The sequence below is a fragment of the Symsagittifera roscoffensis genome, chromosome 9 (genome assembly GCF_963678635.1).
Source record: "Symsagittifera roscoffensis chromosome 9, txSymRosc1.1, whole genome shotgun sequence".
NCBI lineage: Eukaryota > Metazoa > Xenacoelomorpha > Acoela > Convolutidae > Symsagittifera > Symsagittifera roscoffensis.
The window spans coordinates 10,174,001-10,186,720 of NC_087070.1; the positions used below are offsets into that span (position 1 = coordinate 10,174,001).

At 32.1% G+C, this 12,720-nt stretch overlaps 1 protein-coding gene across 2 annotated transcripts in view; it reads right to left on the bottom strand.

The window, feature by feature from the left end:
* LOC134854554 (uncharacterized) overlaps positions 1–12,720 on the bottom strand; it is a 245,060-nt gene that overhangs the window by 124,752 nt on the left and 107,588 nt on the right. The window contains exon 1 of one of the 2 annotated variants that reach the window (XM_063870860.1): positions 3,370–3,380. The exons of the other annotated variant lie outside the window; for it this stretch is intronic. The gene's annotated coding sequence lies outside the window, so the exon portion shown is untranslated. Of the gene's footprint in view, positions 1–3,369; positions 3,381–12,720 lie in introns of those variants that run through there. 2 annotated transcript variants of the gene reach the window in all.

Below are 12,720 nucleotides of genomic sequence, written 5' to 3' on the forward strand. Positions count from 1 at the left end.
GTGTTGACGGTAGTGATAATGTTTCTGGTAACGATGATAGTGTTGTATCAGTAGAGATATCTATTGGATCATTCACTAAGTTTGGTTCACCTTGTGTATATGAGTGTGTTGCCCAATATGGTAGTCGTGCGGTGGGATTGGGGGGTTAAAGGGATTTTCACGTATTTGTTCAGATGTTGGTGTTGAACCTAAGTAATCTGAGGGTATACTTGAGGTGCTATGTTGTGAAAGTAGTGTGGGAGTTTCTGGCAATGTACTACTTGAATTTTCTGAAGTAGTTGTTGTTGGTGACTGGGGTATATCAAAATGAACTCTAGGGGTTTGAAAATTTCTATTTCTTCGTGGATGTATAATCTGTCTATTTATTTCAATTGTATTTTGATTTTGACTAATGTGTCTTATTCTATTTAAGTCTTGTGGTAATGTGGGGTACAAACTATATGTTGGTTCACTTAGGGGTGCCTGTCGCTGAACTGGTTCTAATGGTTCGGATAAGCGAGCGTGTCGTTCTTCAAAAGTGTATGGGTTATCTTGAAAAGAAATTCCTGTGGGTGTTTGGGGGTTTTGGGTAGTTGTGGGTATTGCTGAGTTTTCTTGGGATGATGTCGGTGAAGACTGATTTTGTGATTATTGGTTAGCAATTTTTGAAAGTGTCCGATTGGTTTTTTCTAGTGGGAAGATTTATGTTTTTTGTAGTATTTTTTGATGAAAAGAATTAAAAGGATTGTTGCTAAGGCAAATATGACTATTGCCTTTTTTTACACATTTGCACATTGTCAGTATTAGGGATGATAAAAATGTGATGAAAATTATAACAAATAGTAAACAAAAATATCTGTTCTACTAAAAATTGTTCGTATCATTTAAATAGACTTTGAATTATCGTACCTGTGAATATGATCAATGATTTGGGAAAGTTGGAGATATATTTCAAATAGGGAGTAAAAAACTGAAAAAATATTGCAAAAAATTATTAAAATGATTATAAAAGCTTCAAAAGTTTTGAATAAAAATATGAACAAAAGTTTGAATAGTATGAAAAATTTTATTAAAAGATTTGAGATTGTATTTTTTAAGATATTGACTGATTCAGAGAAGAGCATTTAAGAAATGATTTCTTCTTCGAATATTTTTTGTTGTTTGGGGCGAGGTTCAAGTGTGGTCGGATTATTTTTTGGTTTTTTGACAAGTGGGTTGAGTTTTGTGAAAAATTGTTGGGGGCAAATTTTATGGTGTTCGGGAGGTCTTCTTTGCTTTATTTTTATTTGTCGGGTGATCTGGGGTATTTTTGAAATATTTGTACTGTAGGCCAAATGATTATGGTCCTTTTTTACATTAGCCTAATTCGCCATTTTTGGTTGGAGGGTTTTTGAGGTCTGAATTGGGAAAATATTGTTGATCTTTGCGTTATTAGATAGGGGAGGGTTGTAACACTATGATGGTATTTATTTTAGTTGTCAAGTTTTAGCGAGTTATTTGTTTTTGGCCTCGAGGTTGTAAAGTTATAGTTATAGATATGCCTGGAGTTTAATATCTTTCGGCTAATAGGTTGGTGTTAGAGATATAGAAGGTGACGGATTTGAGTAAATCCTATTGGCTGAATCTGAACTAAAATTGTTGCGTGTTTATCAGCATGTTATCTTGAAAAATGAAAGTTCAAAATGATCCGTTATTAATTTTTAAAATCGAAGTTGTTTTCGAAATTCAACTTTCTTTAATATTTTAGATTGTGGAATGAATGTTTTGTTATTTTTACGTGGTTGATTTCTAAGTCGTGATGATTCCCTATGTTCTGAATTTTCTTTTTGTTCTTGCGGTAAATTTTTTTCTACTATTTTCCTGTTCTTTCTTTCTTTTTGAGGTCTTTTTGGGTCTGGTATTTTTTGATTGTTTTTAGCTTTGGTTTGTTTTAGATTTTGATTTTCATGATGTACGTTGTCTTGTTCATCTATTTCTTTTTCTGTATGTGGATGATTTTGAATATTTTTTAAACCTGTGAAAGAATATAATTGAGTTAATTCGCGTAGTGCGTATTCTTTTGGGTAGTAGGGCAATAGATTGTTGCGATGTTGAACCATTTCTTTTCTAGTTGAATCTGTGAGTTTATATGTTACGTCAGTGGGTTTGGCAATTATTTGGTATGGTCCTTTTGGAAGGGGTTGTAATTTTTAGAGATTCCTTTTTGCGTATTAAAGTTAGGTATTCAGACAAATGTTCCAATTTTTAAATCTGTGGCTGGTGTAAAGCGTGAATTAATTTGGTCGTTAATGTTTTGCCTTTGTAACAATTTCTTCGCTACTTTTTGGTAAATTTCATTGTGTTTTTTATCTCTATTTAAAATCCATTCGGCGTGTGTGCCGGAGGCTAATTTAAGAAATTGTGGGTGATGAAAATGGTCTTCATCATGTGTGTGTAAAGGTAGGTTATAACAAATTGAGTCTTTATTTGGTTGGCAATAACGTTGTGCATTTTTATGGGCATTTGCTGTAAACATAATTGGTTTACGTGGCTTTCGATTAAAAACCATTTTGTATGGTGACATTCCTAAAGTTGTCGTAATTTGTGAATTGTATGCTAAGGGAAATAATTTTACATCTGCTGACCATTCTGTGTATTTTGTATCATTTCCCTTTATGATACATCGGAGATATTCTTGTAATGAACGGTTCATACCTTCGACTAAACCGTTTGTCCAAAGTGCATGAGATCTACGTGGTTTATGTTTGAGGTTGTATAAGTGGCATAGTGTGATGATTTCATTTTTTATGAATTCTGTACCGTTGTCTGTATCTAAGATTTCGGGTAATCCGAATTTAGTTATCCAATGTTCATAAAGCGTTGTGTAAGCATAATAAGCATTACAATGTGGTACTGGGTTGAGTGCTACATATTGTGTGAATGCGTCAACAATGAACATAATGTAGGAGTTTCCTTCAGAGGATGGTGAAATTGGTCCTTTTGTATCGAATGAAATGCGATGGTTAAAATATAAACTTTGTCCTTTAAAATCTTGTTTTTGTGCTATTTGTTTTTGATATGGATAAGTTTTGTTCAATTGACATATCATACAATCATTGCATAATACTTTTATCCAAATTGGTGCATTTGGGAAATAAAAATTTTGTGTAAAGTTCGAGTATGTTTTTTCTGATCCGGAGTGTCCTTTTGTATTTTGTGTATGTGAGATGTTAAAAGCTATTAATATCATACTTAAAGGAAGGCAGAGAACTTACTAATTACTCTGTCGAGATTTTGATAATGTTATAAATGTTCAAGTGTAATTTTATCTGTTGGAGCGAGAAAAATATTGTCAATTTCTAGTTTTGATAGGGGAATTGTGTCAAGTGGGTCATGGAGGTCAAAAACTTGATTTAATAAGTATTTTGAATCGTTTGTTTGTGGTCCTGATAAATTTATTTTATCGGTTAAATTTTCTTTTTCAATTAATGGAAAAAGGTCTTTTTTATGCAAGTGTTGTTTTGTTCTCTTTTGTTGAGTATTGTTTTTTATCCACTGTGAGTATGGAATTGTTTTAAAAGTGGATGTGCCTAGTAAATCAACTTCGTAGTGATTATTTTGGCAATCTAAGTAGAGTGGAAAATGTCGTAGATTATTTATTTGTGATTGATCAATATCAGTTTTTATTGCATATTTACATTCTAGTCGGGTTGATGTTTCATCTTTTGCGAGACAAAATTTAATATTTTGTGGTATTTCAACTGTAGTTTTTCGTGTAAGTAATTCAGGTGGCGTATTTCGACTTAATGTATCTGGTAACGCAAGGTTTTTTCCTGTTGTCCAAACTACATATAAGTTTGAAAATTTCATTAGAATTAATTGAAATCTATAAACTCTATGATTTGGATTTGGTTTTTGTGTAAAGAGAAATATAATTGGTTTGTGATCTGTGAATAGAACTGTTCGGTGTTTTGATCCAAGTATCAGAAATTCATATTCTGTGAGTGTATAAATTATAGCTGTACACTCACTCATTGGAGTTGAGAGTCGTAGCTCTGCTTGTGTGAATAATCGTGAATTTGCTGATATAAGATTCTTTTATTTGTTCCACTATGTGTTTGTAGCAATGCTGCGCCGATGCCAAAATTTGAAGCATCGCACATTGCATAGAATGGTTGATTTGGATCTGGTATTGTGTTTGAAATTTGTTCTGTCAAAAGCTTTTTAATTTCTTCAAAACGTGTTTGATGTTCAGTGGTCTGAGCATTTTGTTGTCTGAGGATGTTATAGCAGGGTCTTAAGTATAATTGCATTTTGTAAACCATATTTACTTAAGAAATTCAACATTCCAAGGAATTCTTGGATTTTTTTTATTTGAAGGTGGCTGAAGTTTTTGAATTGCATCAATGCGTGATTTTAATGGAGTGATAGTTTCTCGTTCTATATTATGTCCTAAAATTTTAACGCGTGTTAAAAAGAAGTGTGATTTATCGGGAGCTGCCTTCAGATTTTCGTTCTGAAGGATTTTGTGATACTGTTCTAAAACTGTAAACATTTCTTCTTTAGTTTGTGATTGCATGAAAACATCATCTAAGAATGTGATTGCATTTTTCTTGAGTATTAGTGGTCTAACAATTTTACTCATAAAAGCTGAAAAAGCTGCTGGTCCTATGGATATTCCAGAGAAAAAGCGATTAAACTCATGTTGTTGATTTCCAATAACAAATTGTGTTAAACGTCGTGATTGTTCATCTAGCGGCATTTGATTATAAGCACTATTCATATCTGCGGTTGTGAAATATTTACCATTTATCTTTGTCAAGATAACTTGTATGGGTTCAATAGGCCAATTGCATTTTGATTCGTCAATTAGTGAATTGAGGTATCTAGCGTCTAAAACTATTTTTGGTGATTCACCTTTTGCTAGAATGATAACAGGGTTGATAAAGGTGTTACTTTTTGTTTGTTCTTCCTTATTTACTGGTGAGATAATTTCGTATTGTTTTAAAATGTCAAGTAATCTGTTTACCTTGTCGTGTAAGTGAATCGGTACTTTACCTGCTCTTTGTTTTTTGAAAACTGCTTCAGGTTTTAACGGAAGGTGTAGTGATGAACTAATTTTTCCAACGTCAAATTTTTATTTTGCATAGACTGTTGAATATTTTAACAGTTTTTTTGCTAATTTATCAAATTCAAATTGTGTAGTTTGTGAGTGTACAAAATTAAACCTTGTTAAAAATTTTTGTTGCTCTTTTGTGTAATTTGTTATATTGAATGTTGGTTTAATATATGATGTTTTTGTGAAATAATCTGTGTTTCGTTTTTCATTACTTATTATATTATTTATGGATGGATAATTCTTCATCAAGAATTGTTGATTGACAAATATCTAATAATTGGAGTATATTATTAACGCGGTAGGCTATTTCATTTATAGGTGAAATTGTAGCATTTGTTTCACAATATCCTAAAAATCCTAAGGGTAATGTGACTTGATATGGTGTATTGTTATATACGTGTAATGAAATGATGTCGGAATTCGTATTTTTCGAGTGTTTTATGGATGAGATTGTAATTTTGAAAAACTTGTGGATAGATTTAAATCCGAAGTCTGACATAAAAAGTTGTTGTTTGTTTTGACTTTTGTTATACTGGTGAACTTGTTTTATTGAAAAATTATATATAATTCCTGATAGTGGTTTCAGGTGTTTCCGTTGTTGATTGTAAATGGGATAAAATTTTGAAAAAAAATGGTGGTTGTTTGTATAATCTTTGGAAGAATGTTAGGGCTGTATTTTTGTTTTTGTGTATTTATCTTTGATATGGATCTTACTATTTAGGATGTTGATTGTTGGTATATATTTAGATATAAATGGTATGCCAATGATATTGTGTTTAATATCAGTAATATGAAATATTTATTTAAATGGTTTGTTGAAAATTTTGTTTTGTTCCATTGTTCTTGTGGGGAGAAGGAGTAATTGGATTTTTCCATAATTTACTAATGTTGATCCTTGTGCTGTTGCTAATTTACTAGAGGTTTCAAGAAGTTTTAAATTTGGATGCAATGTTTTGATTTCATTCCATGTGGGAATATTAATTATATTTGATTCTGCTCCTGAGTCAATTAAAAAATCAATTTCAAGATTTGGTGGTTGAAATTCTTTGTTTCTTGGGCTCTCTAAGAGAAATGGAATTGTCCAAGTGTTATCTCTAGGTTTCTTTTTTGTATATTTTGATAAATATGTTTTGTGTTTGAGCATTGTGTTTCATCTTTTTTATCGGGTTCAATTACCGTGTTAATTTCGTTTACTTCTTGTGTAGTTTGTGTATTATTAATGGGTCCAATATAGTAATTGTGAAGGAGTTGCAATTGATTTTCATAGATATGTGAAGTAAAAGGTTGTTCATCTGTGATAGGTTCATGGTTGTTTTTGACTGTTATCATATTTACAGAGATGGTATTATCTGTATCACTTTCAGTACCTGATGATTCACAATTTATATGATTTAGTTGTAATTCGTGTGTCATCAAAACCTGGGGGGTCTGAAGTTGTTTTTTCATTTGTTGCACTTGATTAATGTGTCTTTGATGTTTTGGTGTGCTACTTCTGTATCGATGTTTAGAATCGGGATAGTGGTTATTATTCCTATGTGGTGACTGGGAATAATTTCTGTATCGATTAGTGTAACTTGAGTTTCGATTTTGTGAATTATTTTGTTATCTGTTTTGATAATCATCATTTGATCTGTGATAATTTGATCTATAATATGAATTTTTCCTTGATCTATTGTTTGGATAATTCTGATTTCGATTATTAGAATAACTTCTATTTCTAGTATGTGAATAGTTTCTATTTCTGTTGTTTGATGAGTTTCGTGATTGATTATTGGTCTATTCCTTGGGTTTGAATGGAGATGGATCCAGAAACAAATTTTGTTGTGTTTGATTTCGATCGTGAATAGTTATTTTGGTTATTTTGGCTATTCGATCGTTTATTTCTATTTTGTGAAAAATTTCGTGTATTTCCTCGTTCGGGTGATCTACCTCTATAACTTGAGTTATATGGTGATTGATTTCTCGAAAAATTTGAGTTGCTTGGAAGTGGTTTTTTCTGAATTGTTGTTACTATATATAATTTTGTTTGTTAGATTTTGGTCTTTTTTCATGTATTGATAGAATGATTTAATTGGTTCATTGTGCTTTTGAGGTTTATTGTGATTGTCTTGTTGTTTTTGTCTACATTCGGAAATACTGTGTCCGTATCGGCGGCAATAATTACACCATTTTTTGAAAGATGGTTTGCCTTTAAAGTTTGGATGTTTTTCGTAGATATTTAGTATTTCAGTGATTTTTTCAATCAGGTCTGTGTCTGATTCTTGTATGTTATTTATTTGTGTAGTATTTGTTTCAATCCGATTAACATATTGTAGTTTTAAATTTTCTTTTTCTTCGAGTTTTATCGTGATTTCTGCTTGTTCTGGTTTATCTACAAATTTTCGAAAATCTAAATCTGGTTCTCGAATTGAGGGATGAGATGCTCTCTTTTTTATAGCTATTTTCCTTAATTGAGGTGTTAAGGTCATCATTAAAATTTCTGTCATTTTTGTGTTTTTGTAGTCATGTGTATTACGTGAATATGCTTTTCCAACTAGTGTTTGATTCGTACTGCTAATTGTTTAATTGTTTCATTTGGTAATCTGCCTATTTCGTTGCATAAAACTCTTTGATGTTGTTTGTTTCTTTCAGAACCAAACATTTTTGAAAATTGTTGTGTGAATCTTTTCCAATCTGATTTTATTTCTATGGGTAATACTGAGAACCATTTTTGGGCTGCGCCATCTAGTGTTGTTTGTATTAACGCTGTGCGTCTATGTATCCAATTTTGGTGGAGTGGTGTATTAATTGGTTCGGGTCCTATATTTAAAAATAAATTTGCTGTTACTGCATTTAGGTAATCTTCTACAGGGTCTGTTCCTGTGAATGCCATTAATGGTTTATTCGATGTTATTGATGATCCACCTATGAGGTATGGATTCATAGTCATCTTTAGTGGTTCTGCGGCATTTGGCATTTGTGAAACATTTGAAAGTTGATTTTTTGTGATTTCATGTTGCTGAAGGTGATATGGAAGCGGTATTTCATTTTTCATTTGGGTTGGTTGATAAGAATGCATTAACATTGGGTTTTGTGGTTGTATTGGTTGCAAAGATTGTGTGTCAAGTTGGTTTTGTATATGCATTTGTTGTGGATTTTGTATATCTGTGTGCAATATTTTTTAGTATATGGTGCAAAAATATCTGGTTTATGATAATCATCGTCATCAGATGATAAATAAATTGTGTTATATGGTGTATGTTGTTTATTTTTATTTTGTTGAAAAAATGGGTAATTTTCACTTTAATCCTGTGTAGGTTGTGAATTATCTGGAAAGTTTACTGAATTGCTCGATGTTTTTGGAAGATTCCAATAATGGGAACATACGTGATTTAAATTTTGTGTAGTTTTTCGGGGAGGTTGATTTGTTTTTGAGTGGTGTGCATAATTATAATTGTGTTCTGCAAAAGTGTTTCTTGTGAAAGTTTTTCGTGTTTTTGACGGTATTGTCATTGGTCTATACGTTTGATAGTCCATATGTGAAGATTTTGGAGCAACCGAAGGTTTAACGGTTGATTGTAAGGTTACCTGTGTTAGTGATGTATTTGTATTTCTTGGTGTTGTCAGATTGGGGTGTATTGGTGAAATAAATTGTTGTGTAGTTGTTGCTGTTGTTTGGACGATTTCTTCATTTATGAAGTGTGATGGTGTTTGAATATCTTGTTGTGTAAGATTTCTGGTTCCATTGAGACTTTCATTATGTATGACTGTTGAATTTAAGCTGTTATTTCGTGTATCTGGTAAAAATTGTATTATAATTTAATGGTGTTGCGTCAATGGTTTATGGTATTACTTTTACATAATCTCTGTGGAAAGATATTGTACTTGTTGCTTGACTTGAGATATATTGTGGAATATTTAGAAATGCTGGATGAGACCATTCAGGGTCCCAAACGTAATCTGATTGTTCTGAAAGGACAGTGTCGTCATTGGTATTTTGAGGTCTGAAATTTTTTCTTGTTTGTGAAATTAAATCTAAATTGTGGGTGAAATAATCTATTATAAACCATGCTAAAATCTTTTGTAAATCATGTCTAGTGTTTTGTGAAACATCATCTTTGGTAAAATTTTTGCGGATTAATTGTAAAAATATTGTGATTTCATTTCGTACTTTTGTCTGTTTGGATGTTTCGGTTGGTGATATACTTTGAACTTCTGTTTTTTCTAATATAGATATATAACTATATATTATTGCAAAAACTTCGTTAGTGAATATGGAATTTGCTCTTTGTGAATTATGATATTGTATGCTTTTGATATATTCTATGAATACTTTTGAAAATTCTAATTCAATATCGTCTGTTTGAATTACATATTCACGATGGGCTGTATTTGGTGTGCTGAATTCTATGGTGTAGATTCCGTATTGTTGTGTTAGATTACATATGTCTTTCAAATATTGTTCAATAATATGTCTCTTGATTTTTACATCCGGGAATTTTGCTTTGCATGGACTGATTCCTGGTTCAAACAAATTTACAAGTAAGTTTCTACAAAATTGTGTTTGTCCTCTATTATCAAGTGAATCTATAAGAAAGGGAAAAATTGCTTTTTCATCTGGACTTTCGTCACTTCGAGTGTGGCTCAATTTTTCGTTTGATGACTGTTAATATGTAACTATCAATATGTCTAATTGGTTGATTCTTTGTGCTGGTGTACTGGTTTGTGCTTATTTTGCTTTTTTATTCTTCTTCTTCCTCTTTTTGATGAATTTGAAATTGTTTCTGAGTCGGAAAAATATTATTGATCATGAATGGGGCAATTTTTATTTATTTATTCTTTTATTTTGTATAGTTCATTTAAACTGTCGGGTTCTGATTCAGAAAATGTGTTTCTAATTTTCGAAAACCTTTTTCGTGTGATTTGTCTTTGTTTGTTTACAATTTTTCTTTTTTAATGTTTGTCGTTTTGTTCGAATGTATCCAACTGTTTGTGTATGTATGTGGAGTGATTACAAGATCGTATTTTTGGTTATCTATTTCACAGTTGTGTGAAACGATTGTTTGTTTGTTCCCTAAATTTTTGAATGACATAAGGTTTAGGATGAGGGATGCAAGAAGTTGTTAATGATTTGTTTTTTCCTAAACTGTCAGTGCTTACGATTTTTTGGTTAGCTTAACCTGGGTCTTTTATTCAGGGTTGGGAAAGTATATCAGTTCCGGAGAATGATTTTTTACTTTCTCGTGGCTAGTCTAAGTTAAGGTGTTAACTTACTTAATCATACTTAGGGGTAGTGATTGTGTTCAAGGGTTGGAGAATAGTAAATCGATCCACAAGGTTCAGGTATGATTAGAACGCATGTAATTCGTTAGATACTAGTTTAAACTTACTAAGTCTAAGATCTATCCTGGGTCTGGTAAGAGGAGGGTTCAAGTGAAGGATTAATAACCGAAGTTTTTCACTGTTTAGCTTAATTTGAATGGTTAGTTTCATTTAAAAATTTCTATTAGTCCTGGGTCTTTTGAAAAGGTTGGATAGTGAATCGACGTTTGAGGTCGTTAGACACTTGCTAAGTGGGCGGGGGAGAACAAAATTGTTCTTTTTGATCCAAGGATAGGCCTTGATGATCAGATTTTAAACTTAATGAGATAGAAAATTTATGAAGATCCAAGGATAAGCCTTGATGATCTAATTTAAAATTAAGTGATTATAAATTTAAAATATTTTAAATTTATTTGATAAAAAGATTTAGTTTTTGAATGATGTTAGTGAGCTTATGATTGCTGTTATGTTTAGGTGATGAAATTGGAACAACAAGATGGTTTATAATTACTAACTATTTATTGTCATTCTACTAATTTTTATTTTTATTTTCAATAAATATTTTTCAAATATGTTTTAAATACTACTGCAGAAAATAAGGGAACGATCTGAGATCTTTTTATCAATCGTTATTGTACATTAATAATTTTATTTAGCGCCTGAAATAATCATGAAGATTTACTTCAAAATTTTATGTTTGCAAATGAAAATCTAAATTCATTGCTAATAAGATTCTAAATATAAAAGTTTGTGTTGGCTTTTGCCGTACGATCATAAAACTATTTGGTAAGTTTCTACTTTGTCGTATGTCGTCTCTTGTTCGAGGTCTTCTTCCAATTCCGGGTAGTTCTGTTATCGTTCGGAATATCGGCTCTGATCTATTGAGTCGTAGAGACATTTCGATTAAATTATTATCGTATAACATTTTAAAAATGTTTTGTCTAAATTCTAATCAATTTTTTGGTTAGCTCTAAGCTATTAAGGTCTTATTCGAGACTTATGGTCGCACCAGATGAGTTAGAACCGATGTGGTTAACTCATAGAGTAATTTCGGATAGGGTACACTGTCTGCTCGTCACGCTATCTTATTTTCGGCCGGATAGATTCGTGCAACTTCTTAGTCTAATACCGATCCTAATCTTACTCTTATATCTACTAGTCTCAGGGTATTTAACTAATCTCTGCTAGGCTCAATAGATCTAGAGTATACTGGCTTATTGCAACTGCTGAAGTTCTCTTGGAGAGGCAACTAATTTCTAAGTTAAATTCAAATCTCTCTGGTGCTGAAACTACAAGTAATTTCAGCACTTACAAATAAGTGGGTTGTTAGTTGGATGGATTATGATTGGTTAATATTAAATATTTTACAGTGGTAAAATATCTAATTTATCGAATAATAAAATGTAGTTTAGATCAGGTTCCATTTTCATTGTATTTTCGCCACTGAACGCTATCGTTTTCTCATCTTGTTTTTTCTCTTTTAGAGGTAGGTCAAGATCATAGTTTTCAATTTCTTGAGGCCTCACTGGAGTTGTGACATTAAAATCAAATAACTCTAATGGCGTTTACAGTCTACTGCTTACTTAGTATCATCGAAGACTTCACAAAATTTCAAAGAATAGGCTAGCAGCCAAATGCCTTAGGGACGTAAGTTTTCTTTCTTCTTTTCTTTTTTTTTGCCCAAAAAGTTATGCAGTTTTTGTTTTTTCTCTAATTCTTTAATCTTCGCTCCTCGTTTACTTTCCTTTCTCCTCAATCGTGTCTTCCTCCGTCTCCTCTGTTTCTCCTGCTGATGTTTCTGCACTTTCCACATCTGACATCTGTCTCACATGGTATGTTGTCCTGAGATCTGTTTAGAATGTCTGTTTACTATGTCTAGAACTGTAGTTTTTCTGGCTTCTTGAAATATTGAGTTTTGTGTTTTATTCTCCTGCTTTTCTCATCTTCTTTCATGTCTTCTTCACTGCTCGTATTTGCTGAAGTTCGTTTGTAGCGTAAAAGTGAGTCATATTGCATTCATGTATGCTGTCTTCTAATTTTTGTATGATCAACATGTACCAGTCTACTGCATCTCCCACCAGTCCATATGCAGCAACTCTGAGTCGCCATAGTTTTGCAACGGCTACATTTGCCTCTTTCGGATGTGATCCGCAAACCGATCGCCGTATCTGGTGCGATAAGAGAAACGACTTTTTCACGTCTGTGCTTTAAGTGATCCATATATTGTGAGCCATCGTATCATGGTTATGACAAAACTACGAATCTGATTTTGAGATTGTTGGGGCAAAGTTTTACAAACTCATTTTGTTCCCTGACATATCGCCTTTGATTGTCAGACGGCT